The 23,471-nt window shown below is 51.9% G+C and overlaps 1 protein-coding gene across 3 annotated transcripts in view; it reads right to left on the bottom strand.

Annotated features, from left to right (window-relative positions):
- LOC144943936 (uncharacterized) overlaps positions 1-22,063 on the bottom strand; it is a 92,016-nt gene extending 69,953 nt beyond the window's left edge. Inside the window, exon 1 of one of the 3 annotated variants that reach the window (XM_078871829.1) lies at positions 21,990-22,063. The gene's annotated coding sequence lies outside the window, so the exon portion shown is untranslated. Of the gene's footprint in view, positions 1-21,748; positions 21,915-21,989 lie in introns of those variants that run through there. The other 2 variants (XM_078871830.1, XM_078871828.1) reach the window with 2 other exon arrangements.
- Positions 22,064-23,471: the final 1,408 nt, after the last annotated feature.

Below are 23,471 nucleotides of genomic sequence, written 5' to 3'. Positions count from 1 at the left end.
ACAGGGGCCCCTCTGTGCCGGCGCGAAGTGGACACTGTCAAGAGCGACGGTCGGGGCGAGTCGAGAAGGGACTGCAACGATTATGATGGGTGGTGGTTTTGTACAACTGCTTTCGCACCGTTCGTAGCCAACCGCGCTAATCGGAGGTGCGGATGAAGGACACGCGACCACGGGGAGAAGATATTTCCGGCAGGCAAATTACTTGAAATGCGTGTCGATTCTAACTGTGGGAGGGAATAGCTGGAGGACCCGGAGAAAAATCTACGCAACCACGGAGAGACACGCAAATTCCAAATATAGAGCAGGCATCAAAGTCGAGAACTAACCCACGACCTCCTGTATACCAGGCGAGGCAGTTAACATCTCGCCACCGTAGCAGTATTGTACTTCTGTTGTTAATTTCAAAAATTTTTGCTAACCTTTTCTATACTTTGCAACGCGATTGTGTTTTTGTGTTGTTAGTTGTTGCAACTTTCTGACCAGCCCCTCCTGGACATCTGTGAAAAAGAGCAGGATAAATAAAGAATCCGATTCTGGTGGTGGATGTTGGTGGCTGTGCGCTGAAGCACCTACATAGGCAGCATGACTTGAAGAGAATAGGTTCGAAACCTGGGCTATGACTGAAAGAAAAAAATCATTTTTAAGCTCATGCTCCTTTCGAATTCCTAGCACCGCACGTGATATGGACAACTTCTACGTAATCCTTCCCATTCACCATGCTCACCGTGGTGGACCAATCACAGTCGAAGGCTCCGTGCGGTTGGAACTTTGGCGTGCACCCACCGACCGGTTCAATCCCCGTCAAAACTACCGCCGGATCATTTCGACCCCGCGACCTTCGGAAATTGATTATCCATTCTGAAAAACGATTGTGGAAAAATCGATTTATTTGACTCTCAATCAAAATATTAACCACTTAAAAATTGGTTCAAGCGAGCACGGGGAAGTGTTTATTTTCATCGGTTAGCCGGAGCCAGGGGTGGCAATTCCAGCTTTCTATGACAGGGGAGTCGCTCCAGAGGGAAAAAGTGGTACTTATAGACCACGGAGGGATATTTTTATTTTACCGGGTAAGACCCACCAAGCTATACAGCTCTTTTTCAGAAGCAACCTGGCCACAAAGGATAGGTCAACCAAGTGGCTTATCAGGTGGAAATTTATAGCAGCCAAATACTCTAAACGCGTGTCGATTATAAAATATGGGGCGGGGGGGGGCAGAGAGATATGCAAACACCAAACACACAGGAGGTGTGAAAGGGTGGGAATCGAACCCACGACCTCCTGCATACCAGGCGACGGAGTTAACATCTCCTAGCCACCGCAGATACAGCGGCTGAGCTAGCCCCCCCCCCGCCGCCGACTCCGACATGGACTCGAACTCACAACTTCGTTCCTCCCACATCACGAGGCGGAGAGAATATTCTGGATGGATTTATTTAATTAGAAGACGCAGAGGAGGGGGGGGGGGAAAGAGAGATTTATGGGTGTGACCAAAATAAGATTTATGGGTGCAACGATTAAATAAAAATTCAAAGAGCGACGCACACCCGGGGGGGTGTTCTAAACGGGAACGTCTTCTCTCTCTCTCGATGTTTCGTTGAATTTTTCTGCCCGTCGCTTGACATCAGCTCCCTTGACTCAAGGAGGAGGCTGCTCTGCATCCTCTTTGGAGAGAAACACTAAACCCCAACCCCCCCACCACCCCCCAACAGGTCCGTTTTGGGTTTTGCACAGAACCTCTCTAAAAGCTACGGGCTAGCCAAGCAGGCGGCGGTTAAACACCTGCCAAGCGCAGCATTGTTTCTGTTCGATCACGGACGGAGCGCAAATATCGTGAAATGACAACAATAAATAAAATATGTGAACCTTTCAATTTAAAGCTTTCGTGACTGCAGGTATTCATCTTCTTGGTTCTTTCGGTAAAGTCACGTAGAAGGGAAATAATAAAATAATAAAAAATACAAATAAAAACATAATAAAATAATTCTCACGACGTTTCGGCCACAAAGCAAGCAGCCGTCCTCAAGTGGAGAACAGGTCTGTCGAGAAGACAGAACAGGTCTGTCTTCTCGACACCTGAGATGGCCGAAAGGTCGTGAGAATTATTTTATCATGTTTTTATTTTTAATTATTTTATTTTTTCCATTCTAAATTACTTTACCGAAAGAACCAAGAAGAGATATGTGAACCTGTTTCGAGAACAGCAAACACACACACGTGCCGTCTCCGTTACCGGTAGGAAGCGCGTCGCTGGAGGAGTGGCCTCCGTATGGCTTGGTGGTCGGCGCACTAGGCCCGCAAACCCGAACCCAAGAAATATTCACGTACCGATTCCACCTCCCCCGAGTTGCAATGTTCAGTTCTGCAGGCTGCAGAGGAACCGTCGCACGAGCGCCGTTAAGTGAACGTTCAAGACCCCAGTCATTAGGTGGTCACGCTCGGCCCTAAAACGAGCACGTGCTGCATGCGGCGCACAACCACCGGCAGCACATCACGTCACGGCCACCGTAGGTGCCCGCTAACAGCACTTGCACCGACAGTATCTAAGGGTTCAAGTAGGGCTGGGTGATAACGTGTCTTAGTCGTGTGTGTGTGTGCACGCGCATGGGTATATACGTGTGTAGGTCGTCTCAGCCTCAAATGTGTACCTGGTGCGGCGTGTAAACGTCGCCACTCGGGAGACAAAGGCGGCCGGGGGTGGTGCTGGCCACCCACCCCCTCGTGTGCCATGCCAGCTGTCATAGGTGCCCACTAACAGTGCTTGCCCCAACTGCCGAGGCTATGTGGGGGAGCTTTGCTTTTATCTTGTATTTTGAGGGGTGGTAGTGTAGTGGTTTGTTAGTCTGCTGGCACTATGGAACCCGACGTAAATTCCCAGCCACTTGTAACATCATTGGCGAGTGATATCAGAACCGGTCCTGGGCCTCCTCTAGGTAGACTCGGCCTTAAAATCTAATAACTGGTGCATGCCTCGCGCACACAAACAAACCCCTCGCCTCCTCGCCTCCTCGCCTCCTCCTCAACTCTTCCTTACCTCTCTCCGCTACCGGGTTGTCCAGTTCACCTCGTCATTCGAGCACGTGGCTCAGAATGTGCTGCCCCCTTCCCACATTTTATGGATCGCGTGGAAAACCCTATTTTGATCTGGTCTGTGGACGTAATGAAGTGTCCCTGGCTTAGTAGAGTGGAATTGAACGGGTTGTTTTGACAGATCTGCTACTTTGCAATCCGTCCATAAGGGAGGGAAAAAAATAAAGGTGTTGACATTATGGAGGAATTGAATTTCCTTTTTCGTCTTCTAATAATAAAAATGGGTTAAGCCCTTGATAAATCCAGTAACGGATGACGGCCTACCTACACCATGCTGGTCAGCGTGTGTTGGTCAAGGTGGGCAAGACACAAGGCCAGTTCGGACGTCGTTGGACAGCGTTGTTGGCGGTGGCCAGGAATCGGAACTCAGGGCACCGGGTTCATAGCGCAGCACCCTAACCACAGCGCCACCGTTCCCTCGATTGAACGCTCAGGAAGTTCTGGATGACACCGTCATCAGCGCTTAAATCACCAACAACGACCCTCAAGAAAACCGCGAAATACAAAGGGTTCTGCGTTCAAGCATTGGGCCACGCGTTGGTTGGTACGGTTGTCAGACCTTTCAGTTCCTGCAGAAGCTCGCAGCAAAAACGTTTAGAGCGAAAATCGAACGCGTTCCGGTGGGACCCCAGGAAAACGCGCCGGACGCGTCGTCCGAAAAACCCGATTTCTGGCGAGGGCACCTCGAAGCTGCGATTGTCAACGTAACAACCCAAGCGATGAGCGATTACAAGCGTAACGAACCCGTTTCGGTCACCACGAATATTGTTTACGTCTGAAATAACACCGCGCCATCACCAAGCTTGGCCGACACCAAAATCCACGGCACGCTGGGCCCCCCCCCTCCCCCCGCGCTCCCTGCCACCGGCGCGACCGCCATCTTTTTCAGCAGCGGTGCCGAGCGTCCAGCACTTAAGCAGGTGTGTCCCCGCTGCACACAGCGCGCGCACTCTCTCCTACAGGCCCCGTGGCTGCCTGTCCACCTGCACACCCCCCCCGTCTCCCTCTCTTTCCCACCTCCATTCATCATCGTGTGGCAAATTGCGATTTATTTACCCCCCCCACCCACCCACCACCAGCACCACCACCACCGGCCTAAGCTCAAATGATTTTGCATATTATCGCAGTTACCCGGGTGAAAATGTTTTTTTTCACCCCCTCCTCAAGTAAAAGAAAATAAAAACTCCCATGCACGCGTAATTTTCCCGCAAAACCGTTTTTCTTCAAACAATTATTCTCCCGAGTTGCTAGGCAATGGACGGCACACACACACACAGACACACATCGCACGAACGAAATACAAAACTTCCCTTTGGACAGAGAAATGATGATGCTGCTCATGAGCAATTATTCACAAAGGCAGGACAGCACGCGCACACACAAAGCAGGTGCTGCTGTCAGCACCACACATACACACACACCCGGCCGCCTTTGTCTCTCTCGTGGCACAATGCGCCATAAGCTCATTTTAGGCCGAGTCAAACTAGGGAGGTTCCAGGCGGCGTTCAGACAGTTTTGCCGATTGCCGTTAGGAAGTGATCCACAGTTGCCGGGATCCGTAGCGCGGTGCACAAAGTGTTGTTTGCGAGCGCCTGTTAAAGGCCGGCACGGCACACGAGGGGCGGGGTGTGGTGTGCTCAGCACCATGGCTAGCCGCCTCCGTCTCCCCCTCCGCCGACCTATTACACGCCCACCACACCGGCTACTCAGAATTCAAGGAGGAATCGACCGAGTCGAGGCTCGGAACCAGTTCCGCAAGTATGACCCGGGTTGGGGGAGAGCGCTTCCCGGGTGTAAAGGGAGAGAGGGCGACATTGGCGCATGACATCCGCACAAGATCAACCACTCGCCATTGACGTTAGCCGTGGCCAGGAATCAAACTTGCTGCACTACCCCCACCCCCCGCCCGCTCCTATTCAACGACCCGCGGAGGTGATTGCGCTGTTAGCGAGCGCCTATTGAGGGCGTGCGCGAGAGCTGGCCCCAGCCTGCTTTGTCTCGCCTCCTCCCCGCAAAACTAAGATTTTATATATACACGTACACACACGCGCGCGCACGCACGCACTCGGGAACAGAGGTGCAAAACTGTCGACTCATCATATCGGGTGGCTGCTGTAATTAAGCCCCACTGCGTGTGGCTTTGCCAAGTGCCCCTGGAAGCCCCTGACGGCACCATGCGCCCGCTCAACGACTCTCTCACTCCCCTCTGGGGGAGGGAGGGCGGCAGTTAATGAGGGTGGAGCCACCTTGTACCTCTGCACCACCACGGACCGCCAGGTGTGTGCCCAACGCTCACCAAGGGACCGGGTAAGCCCGGTGTTTATTCGAGTGGTAATGCGTCCGTGAGTACGGTGTGCATGTACGTGTGCAGCGGCGGTGCAGCGGTTAGCGCGCTGCGCTATGAACCTGACCACCCGGGTTCGATTCCCGCTCACCACGGGGTCGAACCAGCGCCGGACCTTCCCCGAGGTCGACTCGGCCTTGAGAGAGTACCTGGGGGCGGTGCGCAAACATCGCCACTGTGGGGACAAAAAGGTGGTCCGTGGGGCGTTGCGCTGGCCACTCCACTCCCTCTCGCGTGCCGTTCCGGCCTTCACGTGTGCTAGCCCAACAGCACTTGCCCCGACAGCCCTGTTAAAGGCTGGTACACCACGGGGGGATCTTTGTCTCGTGTGCACGTGCTTTGGCGCATTGGTCACAGCAGCGGTTGGCGCGTCGCCGCGCGCTACGAACCCGGCGAACCGGAGAGTTCGAATCCCGCTCGCGGTCAACTTCGCTGACGAATATCCGAACCAGCGGTGCCGGGACGTTCCCCCCCCCCCCGACGCTGCCCAGAGGTCGACTCAGCCTCAAGCGAGCACCGGGCTTGCGGGTGTGTAGACATTGCCCCACCTCGGCAGGAGACAAACGCGGTGCTCTCTCTAAAAACGCGCAGCAGATGCAGCCTGTTCTGGGTCGAGTCACGACGTCCGTTCATTTCCATCTCCAACGACAGCCCCGCGAGCCGGCGTTCAAAAAATCCCCCGATCCTGTGTGGCAGGCGCCAGCCTCCTCCGTGGGACTCGAAGATTCCGCGACAACGGAATTACGAGCGCAACGCCGGGGCACGTCGGACGCGCCGATGCCATGGTACTGTTTTGCTAAAAATCGCCCCGGCTTTCCACGTAACAATCTATACGAGCCCCAAAATGACGACCGTGTCAGATACATGCTGCGATTATCAGTTTCATGTGTTCCGCGCTGTAATTCCATTCCCGAGGAAATGACCACGAGTGCGTGATAAATGACCAAAGCGCGATAGAAGATACAATTTCCAACGGCAGGCCATAATCGTCGCACGCCGACACGCAACCCAAATGCCAAATTTGTAAATTACACACAACAACAAAAAAATCGATAGGCATAACACGACGGTTCATCGGTCTGTCCATCCCTCCCTTCTCCCCGGTTGTGTTTTTTTCTTGTCAAGTGGCGGTAAACGAAGTTACGTGGTCTTGGTGGACATTTTGACCGCGTCGCCAGAGACGGCGTCCTTTTTGTCGTCGTCGTCGTCTCTTGAACGAGTTTTTAGAGATCGCCGATCGCGCGGCGGGACTGCGGTGATCCGCGACGGAGAAGCCCGAGATCTGGGCGAGTTGGTTTAGTGGAGATGGTGGCGGGGGGGGGGCGTACGTCCAACCAAGCCAAGGGGCTGGGAGAGCCCGAGCAGGAATCGCATCAGACGGTGACATTTGACAACGATGACAACATTTAGAGGATGCCACCCTCCCCCTTTTGTCAAATCGTTGCCCAATGGGAAGCCCTGAACCACACAGCGCTCTTACGCAGATTAATGTAGCGCCTTCATCTAAGGCACTTTGCAACAATTATTAAATTGTACGTGGAGATGGCGATTCAAATAAAGAGCGGGGGCTATTCAATGCGGTGATGTAGATTATTAATGGTGATGATTATGGAGGACTGGTGTTTAAAGGGAGGGGTTCAGCATCAGAATCTTTAGTTATCCTGGAGACATCCAAGAGCGATGAAGACGCTCTTTTTCACAGATGCCCGATAGGGGTGGGTTGGGGTGGGGGGGGGTTTGACCAAACTCCACCACCTTGGCCAGCGTGGGTCTGGTTACAAGGAATCACTAACAATGTGGCAGTGGTAAAAACAATCAGGCTTGGGTTCAAGGGTTTCATAGCGGTGTGTTATAACCACTGTGCTACCGCTCCCACCCTAAGGTCTACATGCTTAGAAAAATACAGAGCTCTGTAATAGTCCATTTATTTTGTTGGACCAGACCAGAACTCAAGAGACCAGAAGAGGCATTTGTCAGAGTGACCCCCTCGGGGCGATGGTCTGCCAGGAGGGGACGATTAAATCGCCACGTATACTCCCGACTGGATACATTTCGCCGTGTCATTTTTTAGATTTTGGCAAACTTGGGAGCCAGATAGCGGCCTGGCTCTTGGTGCCAACGACGATTGCAGCAATTGCGGCACCGCAGTAATGACCAGGGCGGCCGCTGGATTCGAACCGCAGACCTCTGCAACAACGAGCGGCGAGGCGAGCGTGTTGTTGTTGAATTAGTCACGCAATGCTGCGCCAACCGATGCGCCACCACTCGTAACCTTAAAAGGCATTCGCTCCGCACCCACCTCCCACCCCACAAAAGACGAACGAACATCCCCTCGTATAGCCTTAGCAGACTGTTGGGGCAAGTGCTGTTAACGAGTAGCACCTATGAAGGCCGGAACGGCGGCACACAAAGGGGTGGGTGGCCAGCACCACGCCCGGCCACCTTCGTCTCCCCAGTGGCGATGTTTAAACACACTGCACCAGTGATGATGTTTAAACACACTGCACCAGTGATGATGTTTAAACACACTGCACCAGTGATGATGTTTAAACACACTGCACCAGTGATGATGTTTAAACACACTGCACCAGGTACTCCGTTGAGGCCGAGTCAACGTTAGGGGGAAGCCCCTGGACCGGTGCAGATAACCACCACAGCTGTTGGCCATGCGCAAGAAAAATTAACTCTGGCTGCTAGGTTCATAGCGCGGCGCGCTAACCATTACACCACCGCTCTCCCCTCCACCACACTGCGTCCGTTACCACTCAGCCACTGCCTTCTCTCCCCCCCCCCACACCACCTCCCAACTCTATTAACTCCCCCGCACCTCGCCCGCTGTCCGCACTTGAACCCCCCTCAAGCGCACGCCGTTGTGGATTGGACAATCAATTCCGGGCAAGACAATAACAGCGGTGCGGCGCACGTAATAGGCTCTCGCTAACAGCATTTGCGCCGGCAATCTAGGCTAGAGGATGGGGTGGGGGGGGGGAATAAATAAATGCATCAACAGATTGATGGATACGAGACGCTGCGTGCACGCATCTTTCCCCGCCGCCGTGTTCTCATCCTCACAATCACGGTTTGCCGAGCACAGGCCCCCCCCCCCCCCCTTAAAAAAAAAGGGCCAAAATGCCAAGCGGGCAGCAACAAGCAGCACACTTTGGATGTGCGATAGACAACGGGGAAGAGTTCAGAGGAGCACGTGCGCGTGTCGTGCAAGCGCGCCCCACAGCCGGTTCAGCTCTGCGCCGTATACACAGGATATAGACTCTCTCAAGACAGGCCGTGTCGGCGAGCGCCTATTTAGGCCGGGACGGCACACGAGCCAGCTGAGACCCCAAGCCCCACTGCCTTTGTCTCTTCCCCCCCCCCCCCCCACCGGATTAGGTGGTGATTTCAGGCCGAGTAGACCTAGGGGAGAATCAATCCCGATTTCAAACGATGTTGCAGCATGGCCATGCAGTACTAGAGGCGGTGTTCATAATCAGAATCAGGATATGTATTCATCATGCTGGAGGAATCTGACGAGCTACAAGGTTCTTTTTCACAGATGTCCAGTGTTAGTGGGAGTGTAGCGCGGCGTGCCAACCAATCCAACGCGCACGCACACAGCACGCGACAACGCCACTGCACACGTTTACAACGATGCGGTGCGGTAAACAAGACCCATCGGTTGTACGGTACTGCGATTCTACGCTCCCCGCGTCTATGCCCCGATCGGCGTGGCCAAGCGATGGCCAAACGACCGCCACGGCGACCCGCACGGCCTGGGTAGGCCCCTCGTCATCCAGCAGTGGAGTCACGACAGGGCTGCAACCTGCAGCGACAGAGCCCGTCGTCTTTGACAGCACCTGCTGAGTTACGATCATGATTGACACAAGAGCCCTCCTGGATAAGCAGAGTCGGTAAAGACACACACCCTGGGTTTCCTCACCCTCCCCCCCCCAATATCACTTAACATTACTACAGACATACATTTTGTACGAGCTGTCAAAGAAAAAAGGTCAAACTTTACCCACGGATAAACGATAGCTTGCCGGCGCACAAGGTCCACCGACGGTCCACGCCCCTCCCCACCCCACCCCACCCCCCCCAAAATCAGCATTGGAAATTCCACATTCCCACGACAGGGACCAGTTCGTCCCGACAACAACCCCCCGTTGACCTCTCCGCGCGCAGCGAGACGCAGCGTCACCACACGGCGTTCATTGCACCAACCACCGAGACACGACGATGATGACGCCGATGATGGCGGTAACAGGCCCACCCAGCGGCGAAGTCTATCGAGTGTGCAGGCGGTGCAATCGCAGCTGTGCCCACGAGCCGCAGGGGACCCAGGCGTCTGGCAACGAAGGGGGGAGGATTGGATGGGTGGAGGGGGGCTCCCCCCCCCAAACCACCCACCCGACCCTCCCGCCCCCCCATTTCACTCCTAGCACCACGGTCCACGCCAGCCACGTGAGGCCACAAAGTCCATCCTCGTTTGGATTCGAAACAATTGAAATTACATTTTCATTATTATTTTACCAGCTAAGGCCCACCGAGCCATATAGTTCTCTTTCAGAAGTGACATGGGCTTTCACAAATCATTGCTCAACGAAGTGGGCTTATCGTGGACGTGGACATTTATAGCAGCCATATACTCTGAGCGCATGATGTTGATTTTAGACTGGGAGGGGGGGAAAAACGGAAGGCCCGGAACCAAAAATTGCACGCAACCACAGGGAGAGCGACACGCAAACTCCAAATACACAGGGCGTCAGGATCGGGATCGGGATCGAACCCACGACCTCCTGAATACCAAGCGAGGGAGTTAACATCTCGCCGCTGTTGCACCCCAAAAACGCGACCCTGGAGAGTTGGAAGTCCGACCGACCGAGCTGTATTCCAGTTATAATCTACCTTAAACAACACCCGACCGACCAAATATACTATACATGTTATAACTTCCGTATGTATACGCACACACACACACGCGCAGGGTACCGCGTAGATATAAAAACCCAAACACAAAATGTGTCCACTTGAACAGTAACAAAACCACCAGCGCAAGTTGGCAGGGAGGGATGCTGGTCTGCGTAATGCTGACAATTCCACAGAGTACAACCGCTACACAGTAGTGGCGGTAGTAGCGGTAGCAGTAGTGGAAATCGTAGCAGCAGTAGCGGTCGTAGCAGCAACACCAGTAGCCAGGTAATGAATTCAGAATTGGTTCGGGTCCAAAACCGTGGGCAGTTCAAGGAATTGGCTGTGGATGATGATGGGCGGTTGGAGTCCCGGGGCTAAAAAACGCAAAGATGCCTCTTGATGACTCATCAGCTCTCTGGAGCGCACCAGAAAAAACAGGCGCGAGCACACACACTCAATCACACGTACAAAGACAAAGACCCCCCCTCCCCACCCCGGTATAGCCTCGACAGGGCTTTAGGGGCAAGTGCTGTTAGCGAGGAACAACCTATTAAGGCCTGCACGGCCCACGAGAGGGGTGCGCCGGTGGCCAGAACCGCGCCTGGCCGCCTTTGTCTCCCGAGTGGCGATGTTTTACGCGCCCCTGCCACATTACACTCGCACACGTGTGCGCACGCGCGAGCAAATACGCACAAGATGTGCGAGCATGCGCGAATACACACACACGTTCACTTATACACACACACACGTTCACTTGTACACACACCCGATGCATATACGAAACTAAGCACATGCACGTGCGTGCAAACACACGCATTACCTTGCACACACGCGGACACCAAAACAAAAACCTCCCTCCCGTACTGTAGGGACAAGTGCTGTTAGCAAGCGCCGACAAAGTCCGGCACGGTACACGAGGGGGTGGGTGGACAACACCACGCCCGGCCGCCTTTGTCTTCCCGTTGGCGATGTTTACACATCACACCGGGTACTCACTCGATGCCGAGTCGACCTAGGAGAGGCCCAGGAGCGGTTCAGATAATCGTCACCGGTGTTGGCTGTGAGCGGGAATCGAACTCGGGGTCGCCAGGTTCGTAGAGCAGCGCTAACCGCTACACCATCGCTGACCCACACACACACACGCATGCATGCACGCCACACACGCCACAAAACACCAACTAAAAATATAGAGGCACAAGCGTAATCAAATGCATGCACACAAACACACATGCACACCAACGCCCACACACAGACAACAATCCATGAATACACAGACATGTAGACACGTACAGAAATGCATGCATGCATGCGTGCACACACACACACACACGTGGTCAGTTTACGTCACACTTACCTGCCACTCTAACTTGGCAAATACACAACAACACCAAATGTCATGCAGAACGCTCTCGCACGCAGCTCCAGTGACTACATGTGCAAGCCTTGTGTGTGTGCGATTGTGTATGTGTCTGTGCGCGTCTCCAACGTGAGAGGAGGCTCGTGAAGGACACTACTGGGCAGTTGGAGGCAGTCGCCCTCCAGCAACAACAGAGGGCAGAGGATCGACGCTCACAACAACGAGCGGAGCGCCGGGCGATTAAAATGCAGCAAGTTGGCACAGTAGGTTGGGGGGGGGGGTACAACCTGTGCGTCATCTCAGGTCAGCCAACCCATGGCTCCTGGGTCTGTCCCGTGACCTCCTGTCAGCGAGCCTTCAACAATTCACGGGGCTCCAAGGTGCACCTGGCCTGGCACAGGCGCCGTGGTGACGTGACCGTCACTTCGGTGGCATTTGGTGGGTGTCGGTATTCAGCGTACGGGGAGAGAGCATGTTGCCCGCCTTCAACTGGCGCTGCTGCGCTGTGACCGGAATGGTGAGAGGCACTCATCCAGCAGTGGATGAAAAAAAAACAATAGAGTGACTGTCCACGGGCATTAACATCCACAGACTTTGCTCAACGAACCACCCACACACAAACGCCGGTGCTCTCACGAGCCACACAGGCAGCAGAGCCGAGCGTTTGTTAGCGAGCACCTATTTAGGCCGGCTCAATTCAGGTGCCGGTGGGATGGGACGCACCATCAAGCCAGGCCACCTTCGTCTCCCCACACTTGCCAATGGTTTCACCCATTTAAAAGAAGGTCGAGCCGATCTAGGCAAGGCAAGGCCCAGAAAAAAAAACATTCAAAACGCGCAAATTCCCAACGACCAACGACGTGGGAACACACCACAAGTCGCACGGCGTCGCGTAACGCCGTGCGCCAATCACCGCGCCACTACCCCCCCCACCTCCCCACCATTGCGTAAAGCACCGCGGGGGTACACGGAGTGACAATCGTCGACATTTATGAAGTCCGTATGCCAGAGAGTTTGCTATCTTGCAGCCTCGAGATCACGTGAGGTCTTGCCCAGGCGTGTGGGGACAAGCAAGAGCCACGGGGGGCAATTTCGACTCTCGATCCAAAGTTCCCATGGTCCGGTAACGCGCGCCAACAAGCACCTCCTCCGATTAGGCACCGTCGGCTACGTACGGTGCGAAAGAAGTTCAACGTACGTGCGACGGACTCGCCCCAGAAGAGGGGACGTTAATTTTCCGGGGGGGTGGGGGGGGGCAAATGTCACCCTCCGTACGTTGCGGGCTGTACAGATTGTTGTACTGTGCTTCTATGCTCCCGTGTGCCAAGTTTGCCCGCACTGGCCAGCGCCGAGAGGTGTGGTCAAATAACCCCCCCACCACCACGAGTCACATGGCGCAGTGGCCCTCATCCAGCAGTGGATTGACAAAGAGGTCGCACACGAAAGTTGGACATTCCACACCCAAAGTCTCCAAGGGTTCTCTTATTGGCAAAAGGAGCAGCCCTGCAACTGTTTGCTCACGCCTCTGCTGACAGAAGGGCCTCCGGCCAGAGGGAGCTCTTGAGAGCACCTGGCAGAGAAAAACTTGGCCTACTCTTCCACGGTGACCGGACGTCTTGGGAGGAGGTGGCAGCAACCCACACACTTTACCCAACCGCACCCCAAAGTGGGTTGGGGGATTTAAGGAATTAGTTTCAACCGCCGTGCCGGTTAGATGGTACAACACAGGGCGGGGCTTTGACCTGCAAGTCCAGGGTGTTGACCATGACACCACAGCAGCTCCGCAAAGCGGATGCAGATCACGAACGCATCGGTGGTGGACAATGATGGAAAGGTCAGGCGAAGGCGTCTCTCCCCCTCGCTCAATCCCACGCGGCACGGTTGTTAACCCCCCGACGGCGGCGCAGAGCCAGGCGGTGGAAATTCCACATTCCCATGGCAAGCAAGCATCGCGATTTCTCTCCATTTCTCCCTGTATGGACCACCAACACGGTTGACTTGGCCACGAGGCGGTACTCGTTTTATCAACCCCACTTGGGGATGATGGTTCGAGTCGGAGCGGGATTCGAGTTCGGAGCCTTAGCGATTTGCGAGTCAAAGCATTCCTTGGCACAAAAGTGGCTTTCCAAACTAATTATAATCAAGGCTCGCATTCCATCGCTGTTATACAACACACGCAAGGGCGCTTAACCACCATCAGCCCCGGCGTGTCGTATACACGGGCGACAGAAATGACTGGATATCACGATCCGATTTGTTGCTGACCACGTGCATCTCAGTAGTCGGTGGAAGTGCATAACAAAAATGCATCGATTCAACGTTGAGTTTGTTGTTTGTTTGTTTAAGCCTGTGATGCACGCATTACAATACAAGGGTAATTGGATTTTCAATTCAGAAATGCGAGTTGTGTGTGTGTGGGGGGGCTTTCACTTGGCCACTTACAGTCACGAACGGCCCATACGATTAACCGCAATGATCAAGTGACAATAGATTATTATTGAATGGAATGATCGCGACCTTGAATCGTGACAATTAATTTAATTGCTGCGATTAAGGGGGCAGGGGGGGTGTAAATGATCACGGCTCTATTAGCCAGATGTCCTTAACTTTCTCCTATCCGCATTCCAAAAAAAATGTATAAACATCGCTCACTCCGATAATCGCCAAATTTTATTAACGCGCTGACGTACACAAGGGGTAGCGCGATCGAATAATAATTAACAAAAAACTACACTGGGGCGGCATTATCAAAGTGGAATAGCAATCATTATTTGTCCCCCCCCCGCCCCCAATATAAAAAATAAAATGCGAATTTCACAAACCGCAAGTCCCTCAAAATATGCGCGGTTGAGGTTCGGGAGAGTGAGAGAGAGAGCGCGAGAAAGTGCCAGAAAGAGCGAGAAGGCGAGCGAGAGAGAGAGTGTGAGAAGAGGGAGTGAGCGAGAGAGAGCCAGCGAGAGAGAGAGAGGGCGCGCGTTTGATGGGTGTGGTGGAAGCACCCATAATCGGCCTCGAGGCATCACCACTCACTCTGCATCAGGGGTCGCAACCGGGTGCCCGATACCCGTACCCTACCCGATACCCGGCTACTCGTACCCGGCCGGGTACGGGTAGCCGTTTGCGACCCTGGTGCGGCCGGGTACGGGTACGGGGTAGGCCGTGAGTCACTAGTGAGTCACCGTTTGTCACTCATTTCGGGTAGGGTACGGGTAGGGAACGGGTACCCGTACCCGGCCGGGTACGGGTACCCTTTTGCGACCCTGGTGCAGCCGGGTACGGGTAAGGAATCAAAACCCGTTTGCGACCTCTGCTCTGCATTGGGACAACGATGACCGTCACCCTCATCATCAGCAGCAGCAGCAGCGGCAACAGCCTTGATCTATCCAATGCTGGATGAAGGCCTCTACCCCCTCCCACCTCAACCCCCCACCCCAGCACCGTCGCCCCTTCTCACGATCTCGCGACGGATGTGCCACTCCACCGAAGCACCCGGGGCACGGGGAGCCGCCGATCCCCTCGCTCCAGACATCCTCCTCTGGGACACGTTCCACTACTTGGCTGCCACTCCGGGCATTATCCGGCCAATAACCCTTCCAGCGACGCGTCCTCTCTCGCTCTATCCGAGCCCACTTGCTTTAACAGTCTGAATGATGTCGTTAACCTTACATCTACATTGAAAACTAATTTCTTTCCAACTGCTTTTTTTGCGTTTGTCGCAATTTCCCCGCACCTCCGATTAGCACGGTTGGCTACGTACGGTGAAAAAGAAGTTCACACTACATTCATGCAGTAATTTTAGCTGTGACGGTCCCACCTGATGACGGAGGACTTGTGTTGCCTCCGAAACGTCGTGATTTATTATTTTATTTCTATTATTACTTCTATTAATTTTATTTTAATTTTTTACCTACGTGACTTTACCGAAAAAGCCTAAGAGTATAATACATTCATACATTAACCGGAATATATTCCCGAAACCATCATCTCTCCATCTATACAATGTATAAATGCAGCACTTATTTCATACCGTACGCATACAACCGTGCTAATCGGAGGTGCGAGAAAGAGATAGGTTTGTGGAGGAGGTGGATAAGTAGGTGGTGGCGTGGATTGATAGGGTTAGTCAAAAAACACAGACTTCTGGGTGGGCAGGTGGGTACGTAGTTGAGTGACAAGGTATGGAGCCAGCTAAGTCACCAGCTGGGTAGACAGAGGACAAGGGAGATTTACGCACAGGAGAAAATCCCATTGTCAAAAATAATTTCAGAATGTGTCACTTATTTAACGTCAACTCAATTTGGCAAAATAATAACTCCTTACAAAACGTGATGATGAAGCAGCTACAATTTCGACCCACAAATAATATCCTATTCAATTTATCTCGAGTAATTTTGAATAATGTAACTTCATTAAAAACACACACTACATTTGTGTTGCCTCCGATTAAATTCACCCACAATGCACTCATTCTCGTCAGACCTCAGAGGCCAAGCAGGATTGAGCCTGGACAGCGCTAGGATGTGCGACCTCAAAATGTACAAACAGGTTGGCATGGGGATGTGTGGGAACTAGGTGCAACATAAACCCATTATTGTACCGTACTTCTACGCACCTCACGTTTACCAACAAGCACCACACGAGGAGGCACTCATCCAGCAGTGGAGTGGCAAAAGTGCTGTGCGTGAAATCGAGGGAGGCACACACCGAATCACGCAATTAAAACAGGCGCCGCGACTCCGCCTATAGCCGCGAGGTGGACTGAACCTCTTTTAAGAATCGATACCAACTCACAGAGCAGCCCCCCCTCCACCAGCCAACCCCTTCACCATGATAAACACCGCGTAGAGCCACAGGCACACATCTGTATAAAAAGCCCTCTGTGTTTACTGTGGGCCCACAAGGGAGCGCTGTGCCTACCGTGACATTATATAACACTTTGGCAGCTAGCACATTTAATATTAGCTTACTCTGAGCTCTTTTATCCACGCACAAACACGCACTCGTACAAAAGAGAATTGGCACCTTAGCACTGGACTTAATACACAAACATAAGAGACCCATAAAACACTCCCCGATGTTCACATAAAATTACACTTTCTCTATACCACGCACCTATATACCATCGTAGTCTTCCTGGACTCACCAGGTTGTGCTCATTGTATGCACCCTGGAGGAACTAATTTATGCCATGACGATGATGATAATAATGTTTATAAGACTCATAACAACCCTGCCTTGGTGTTGAACTCATTTCGCTCGTAAAATCCAGCTCTACCTCTTCTAAGGCAAAGAGAGAGAGGAGCAACTAACAAATGGCTCGACGTGCGGGAGTGTGCAATAACATTCGCATCACAATTACACTTTCACTTGCAATTAAACTCTCAATAGGCGTTTTAGGGTTTGACGCATCATAGCGCGGTAGTGGTAACTTTCTCAAGGATAACCACCAGCCCCTGGTTCAGGACTAAAGCTACAAAAAAATGTATCTAATCACAATACTTTCCTGATGATGCAAACTTGGATGGGCCTCCGCTAGAGGGGAGCTCTTGAGAGCCTCCTGTAGAGGGGATATGAGTCCTACCTGGCGAGGCATCTCGATAACAGTGGAAGTACGCACACACTTCACCCCACCAGACGCAAGCTGCTGATCAATGAATTGATGATGAAGCCATCGTCACTGGTTTATTTCCCCCATCGTTTCAACTTCCCGAGGCCGGGGAGATGGAATCGGAAAATAACTAAAATGTATCAACTATTTTTTTTCATTTTACCAGGTTTAGGCCCACTGAGCTACAGAGCTCGGTTTCAGAAGCGACCTGGCCACAAATGATAACTCAACGAAGTGGCTTATCACGTGGAAATGTATCGCAGCCAAACACTCTAAACGCGTGTTGTGACTCTAAATGTGGAGGGGAAAAACCGGAGGACCCAAAGTTAAATCCACGCGACCACAGGGAGAGAGTGCGACATGCAAACTCCAAATATACAATCTAGATTTGAAAATAAACACATATACAGGCATCAGGGTCGGAATAGAACTCACGACCTCCTGTACAAACAGGCGAGGTAGTCAACATCCCACCACTGTGGCGTCTTAGGACGGATTTCCAAAGTGTATTGCATCTCCATGGCCTGATGTGAATTTCAGTTAAGTCGGTGTATGATGTACCGTCACCATCATCATCAGCATCATCGCCGTCGTTACAATTAATGTTCTGCAGGCAGGTGAAAGGGCTTGTAACATGTTATGTTTGCACTCTAACCAGTACCAAGTTCAGTGCGCAAACCGCGACAACCACAGCAGCATCCACTTCATCAAGAATGGCAACGCAACTTTACATTCGGCATATCTCATTGGCAGCCAAGAGATGGAACGCGTCCCAGAGGGCGTCCGTGCACCGAGGAGATGGAGCGATGAAAGCAGTCTGTGTGCACGTGCCACGTGGGGGGGGGGGGGGTATGACGCTGCAGGATATTGAGAAGTGGGGGCTCTTTCATCTAGCGGTGGATTGACCATGGCTGCTGATGATGAACATCACATAGCCAAGTGTAATATTGTTAATAGCAGCTCAGGATAGCGGGTCACATCAGAATCAGAAATATTTAATTATACTAGAGGAATCCGACGAGCTATGAAGCTCTTTTTCACAGATGCCCAGTAGGGACCGGGTCAGAACATTGCAAAAAAAACAGTACCAGAAAAAAACATGATAAAAGTGCAAAGTACAAGAAAAAGAAAACCACGTCACAGCCAATACGGTGTCTCAACACGTCACAGCCTAAAACACAATCACGTCACAGTCTAAAAACAACCACGTCACAGCCAATCCCGCTTGTCCGAACATTATCCGCAATCTATTCTCACGCGTAACCCGTCCCCGTCCGTGTGTCATTCATTGATTACATAAGCCCTCTCTCGCTCGCTCTCCCTCTTCATTAAGCGACTGTACATAATCCGTAATGCGTGAATGGCGGGGAGTGCGAATTACGTCGGGTCAAATTACACTTGCTCAATCTATTACAACCACTGCGCTACCGGAGAGAATACTTCTCCTGCTTTGGGCCAAGACAAACACAACATATTCCATAAACATATCGAGTGCGATCGTGCACGAATTATGTTTACCCAAGCAGAGGTCTTACACCGGTCTCTGGGTTTGTTCGGCAGTCCGAATGGGATTCGGCGCAGTTAGCATCTCACAGCCTTTCGCGTGTGTGGTGGGATAAAGTGTCAAGGACTCCCTCGCCTCCACGACTGATCAAGGCCAACATACCCTCCAGGGTTTTTGGTCCACGTCGATTAGTCCGCAGTGCGGTGTCGTGGCAGGGCAGCATCTCTACCAAGCTTCAAGCCAACGGAGTCAAATGGCATAATCATCATCACCGCAAACCAGCATTTGTTTCGCAAGCCTTGCTCTGCTGAGAAGACCCACAAGGTCAAAAACCGGTCCAGAGTTTGCTTATATTTCCTTAAACCCATAATGCTCAATATCAACGTAAAATGGGTTTATGTACCCATGATGTGAGGTCGATCTTAAACTACGTCATTCATTGCTCTAGCCAGGTTGAATTGCACCTACGTGAAATTGTAAATCCGGTTACTCGTGACAAATCTATTAGCTCAGGCAATAACCCAGCTTAACATATATTAATGCTGTTGACATATATGCGTAAAAAGCATGACGTCAGCAACACTTTTCACGGCCAGAATAATTGATAACCGATTATTATGCCGTTGTCAGTGTAAACATGTCAAAAAATGAACACGCCAAAAGTTGCTGTGCAAGCCAAAAAGTTATTACACCGTCTATCAGCAACGTGTGGGTTTGCTGCATGATGTCCAAGGTTGCTGCTGTAGCTGCCGTGATATGGAAAACGTGATTCGTGTTTGTTTGGTTTGTTGCTGGATGGTATTACCTTCAACGTGATTGCGGGATATAAATTGTTGCTGTGATATGGAACGTGAAGTTGCGGCTCTCTGCTGTGTTAAGTTCACGGGTTGGGTTTTTTTTGGTTGCCGTGATACACAAATGCCAAAAAAGCTGGTGTTTGCTGCACTGCACCACGGTCAGACGTTGTCGTAGTATGCGAACAGTGGGGTTAAGGTTGTGTTGAAAACACGTCACGTTTATTTTGTTTAACCAGATGAGAACCCCAAGAGAGCATGGTAGATAGACAGCGTCTCATTTGCAAAAAAAAGTGACCCGAGTCAGCAAAAATACATCGATGTGTGTGTCATGTGCCAGCCTGCTGTTGATGTGATACGCAAAAGGTGGTTGCTGTTGTTGCTGTATTAAGTCCACCGTTATCGCTGCGATGTGCAGAAAGTGCCTGTTTGTGCCGAAAATTAAGCCGAAGGCGTGCTGCTGTCTTGTCAACGAATCAGAATCTCTATTTATCCTGGAGAAATCCGATGAGCTATTAAGCTCTTTGTCCCAGGTGCCCGACCGGTAACGATGACAGCGGCAAGCAGCAGCCGACTCTGCCCTCTGTCTGCCGCTGCGTAATGCACCCCCCCACCCAGCCCTCCACCCCCGTGTTAGTAGTATTCTACTGCGTAGCGTTTTCACCCACCTGGGTGGACCCAACGCACACGCCCATGACAATGTTATACAGCCATCTAGAGCCTCTAGAGAGAAGCTACTCACTTGCATGTGTGTGTGCGTGCGTGCCACGACCATCCTGACCAGGGGAACGTTGGGGTGGGGGGGAGATGTCACATTGGCTAGCGCGATGCACTACGAACCAGGCGCACACTGGGTTCGATTCCCGCTCGCGGCCAACACCGGTGACGATTCTTTACACAGGCCCTGGGGCCTCCCCGCTAAGTCAACTCAGCCTCAAAATTAGTAGCTGGTGGGGAAGACAAAGGCGGCCGAGCGTGGTGTTTGGCCACCCACCTTCATATGCGCTCGCTGACAGCACTTGCCCCAAGAGCCTGTCAAAGGCTATACACGGGGGGGGACCTTTGTCAACCCGCCTGAGTTAGATCCCTACCCATGGACACGTATCCCACCCCCCGCACCCCCCAACATCACAACAACGCGTGTGGGCAAGACTTAGGTAGACTCGGCCTGAACAAAAAATGCGCAACCTCTTGGTTGCAGCGATGCGTTCGGATTGCAAAGAACGCGTACGAGAAAGACAAAGGCGGTCGGGCGTGGGGGGTGGAGTGTTTGTCCCGGAAACACCACCTTCTGACCATATACAAATTTTTAAATAGATTTCGCTCACATAAGCACAGTCAATGATTATACGATGCCACGGCGCAGAGTCCAACTTTGACGTCCCACGATTTGCATAGCGCAGAGCAAAAAAAACCATTAGCAATGCAAGAATTAAAACAATGTTCTAACGCAGCTGCTACAAAACATGACATAGCGAATACCTGTTCCACACACACAGAACATGACAGTGGACGACTTTGGCGCAACAGCTGCGGGCGAATGAATAATTCTTTTCGGTTCACAAATTTTAAAAAAAGGAGAAAAAAAAACTTGATAATTGTTGCGGCAACTTTCACAACGCGGCGATTTGTGGCAATTTCTCTAAAAAGATCATTACTTTTTTTTTAACGAAACTTAAGCGCGTTATCGTTGACAGCCGAGCGCCAAAGTCTTCAGCAGAAAAGCGAATGGCAGGCAGTGGATTATACAAATCGTGTACTGTATTGATCCGCACAGTCAACACAGCAAACGTTGCCTATGATTTACCTAGACAAACAAGACCTCCTCGGTAACTTGATATATTTAAAAAAAAACACACACACACCGCGGCTTATAGACTATATTATCAATAAACATGGCCATGATGTCCTCACGATCACGATGTTCTTGACGACGGAGATACGAGCGATGTGATAAGTGACAGCAGAGCAATCGTTGCATTTATCTTGCGTCAAGAACGGATGAAAACGTCTAGAAATGTGATGATGATACCGATGACAGCTGGTGGTGATGGTCTCTCATGCGATGGTGTCTATATGGCGATGGTGTTAATGTTGTCGAGATCGGTCTGTGGTGGGTTGGAGGTGGTGTTGATGAACTCACGGGATGCGCTTGAGCTCGCGAGGTGGAGGGAGGTTGATAATGATTCTACTCCGACATTGGCGAGAAGGAAACTTTGACGACTGTCCCTTGAATCTTCTAACTCATTCCCAACTCAAGTCACAACGCGCGCACCAGTCTTGCCCCCCCCCGCCGCTACACAACCCTCGGCTGCACCCCCCCCCCCCTCCTTTGCCTTCCTCGTTGTATCAACCCCTTGTGTCTCGCCGTTTGTCCCGTCTACCTCGTCTATCTGGTCCGTCCGCTTGTCCTCTTGCAGAGTCTCTCAGGCGAAGTCCACGCGACTTGTGATCGCAGTGGGCAGGGTGACGGCGCCTTTTATACCGATAGCCCAACCCCGCACGCGCGAGGGGGGGCGTGTCTCGCGGAGCCGGATTGACCAATCGCGATTCATGGGTGTTGCCGCTCGGTTTGACCGGTGTCCAATGAGAGCTGTGGATTGATAAAGGAAACGCCCCCCCCCCCACCTTCCTTTTAGCTCCGCCCACAAAATACGCCCCACCCCCACCCCCCTCGGAGCTGGACCACGCCTCTCCCCCAATGACGCACTTAATGATTGAGTCGCAGATGAAGACGCGGGCTCAAGCTTAGAAGTGTCCACATTATTAACTCATTAACTTTAAACTATAAAAAACATTTTATTTCACCAGGTAAGGCCCCACCTGAGCTATGTAGCTATTTTTCAGCAGCGATCTGGCTTTCGCAAATGATACATCAACGAAGTGACAGTGTGGAGCGGTGGCGCAGTAGTTAGCGCACTGGATGATCACGTGGAAATGTATAACAGCCAAATACCATCAACGCACATGGCGAGGAAAACCAGAGGACCCGGATTTAAAATAAAACACGCGACCACAGGGAGAGAGAGATAGAGTAACGCAAACTCTAAATATACAGCAAGCGCCAGGGTCGGGATCGAATCCACGTGGGGCCTCCTGCATACCCGGCGAGGTAGTTAACATCCTCACCACCATGGCGCCTGATTATGATGGATTTCCGAAGTATATTACATCTTGATTTAAAGCTTTCGTGACTGCAGGGATTCATATTCTTGGTTCTTTCGGTAAAGTCACGTAGAAGGGAAATAATAAAATAATATAAATATAAAACAATAAAAATTATCACGACGTTTCGACTGCAACACAAGCAATCATCATCAAGTGTGAAATCCACACCGAAAGAACCAAGAATATATATTGCATCTCACTGTCCTGATGTGAATATCAGTTAAAATCGGTGTACGATGTACCGTCACGGTCATCAATCAGCAAACATCAGCATCATCGCCGTCATTACAGTTAATGTTCTGCAAGCAGGCGAAAGGGCTTGTATAATATTTCGTGTTGCACTCTTCACAGACTTGCTCATCCATCGCCGGCATCAGCCATGGTCAATCCACTGCTGGATGAAGGTCTCCCGGAAGCTGCATGGGGTAACCTCTCACGACCCTGCGGTGTCATGATTAATTCACCGCGCACCTGCGCAAGAGCTGTCGTCGATTGAAATGAGTACAGTATATAGCAATTACTTTCGTGTCATGTGTGTACGTTGAACTTCGTTCGCATCGTACGCATCTAACCGTGCGGTGTTATTGTACACCACGAGCGGTGGCGGTAGGGTGACAGTGTGGAGCGGTGGCGCAGTAGTTAGCGCACTGGATGATCAGAGTTCCATTCGCGGTCACGCCGAAATGGGGCCAATCGCC

The sequence above is a fragment of the Lampetra fluviatilis genome, chromosome 33 (genome assembly GCF_964198595.1).
Source record: "Lampetra fluviatilis chromosome 33, kcLamFluv1.1, whole genome shotgun sequence".
Lineage (NCBI taxonomy): Eukaryota > Metazoa > Chordata > Hyperoartia > Petromyzontiformes > Petromyzontidae > Lampetra > Lampetra fluviatilis.
Note: the sequence above shows the minus strand (reverse complement) of the source record. Positions and strands in the feature narration are given on the sequence as shown.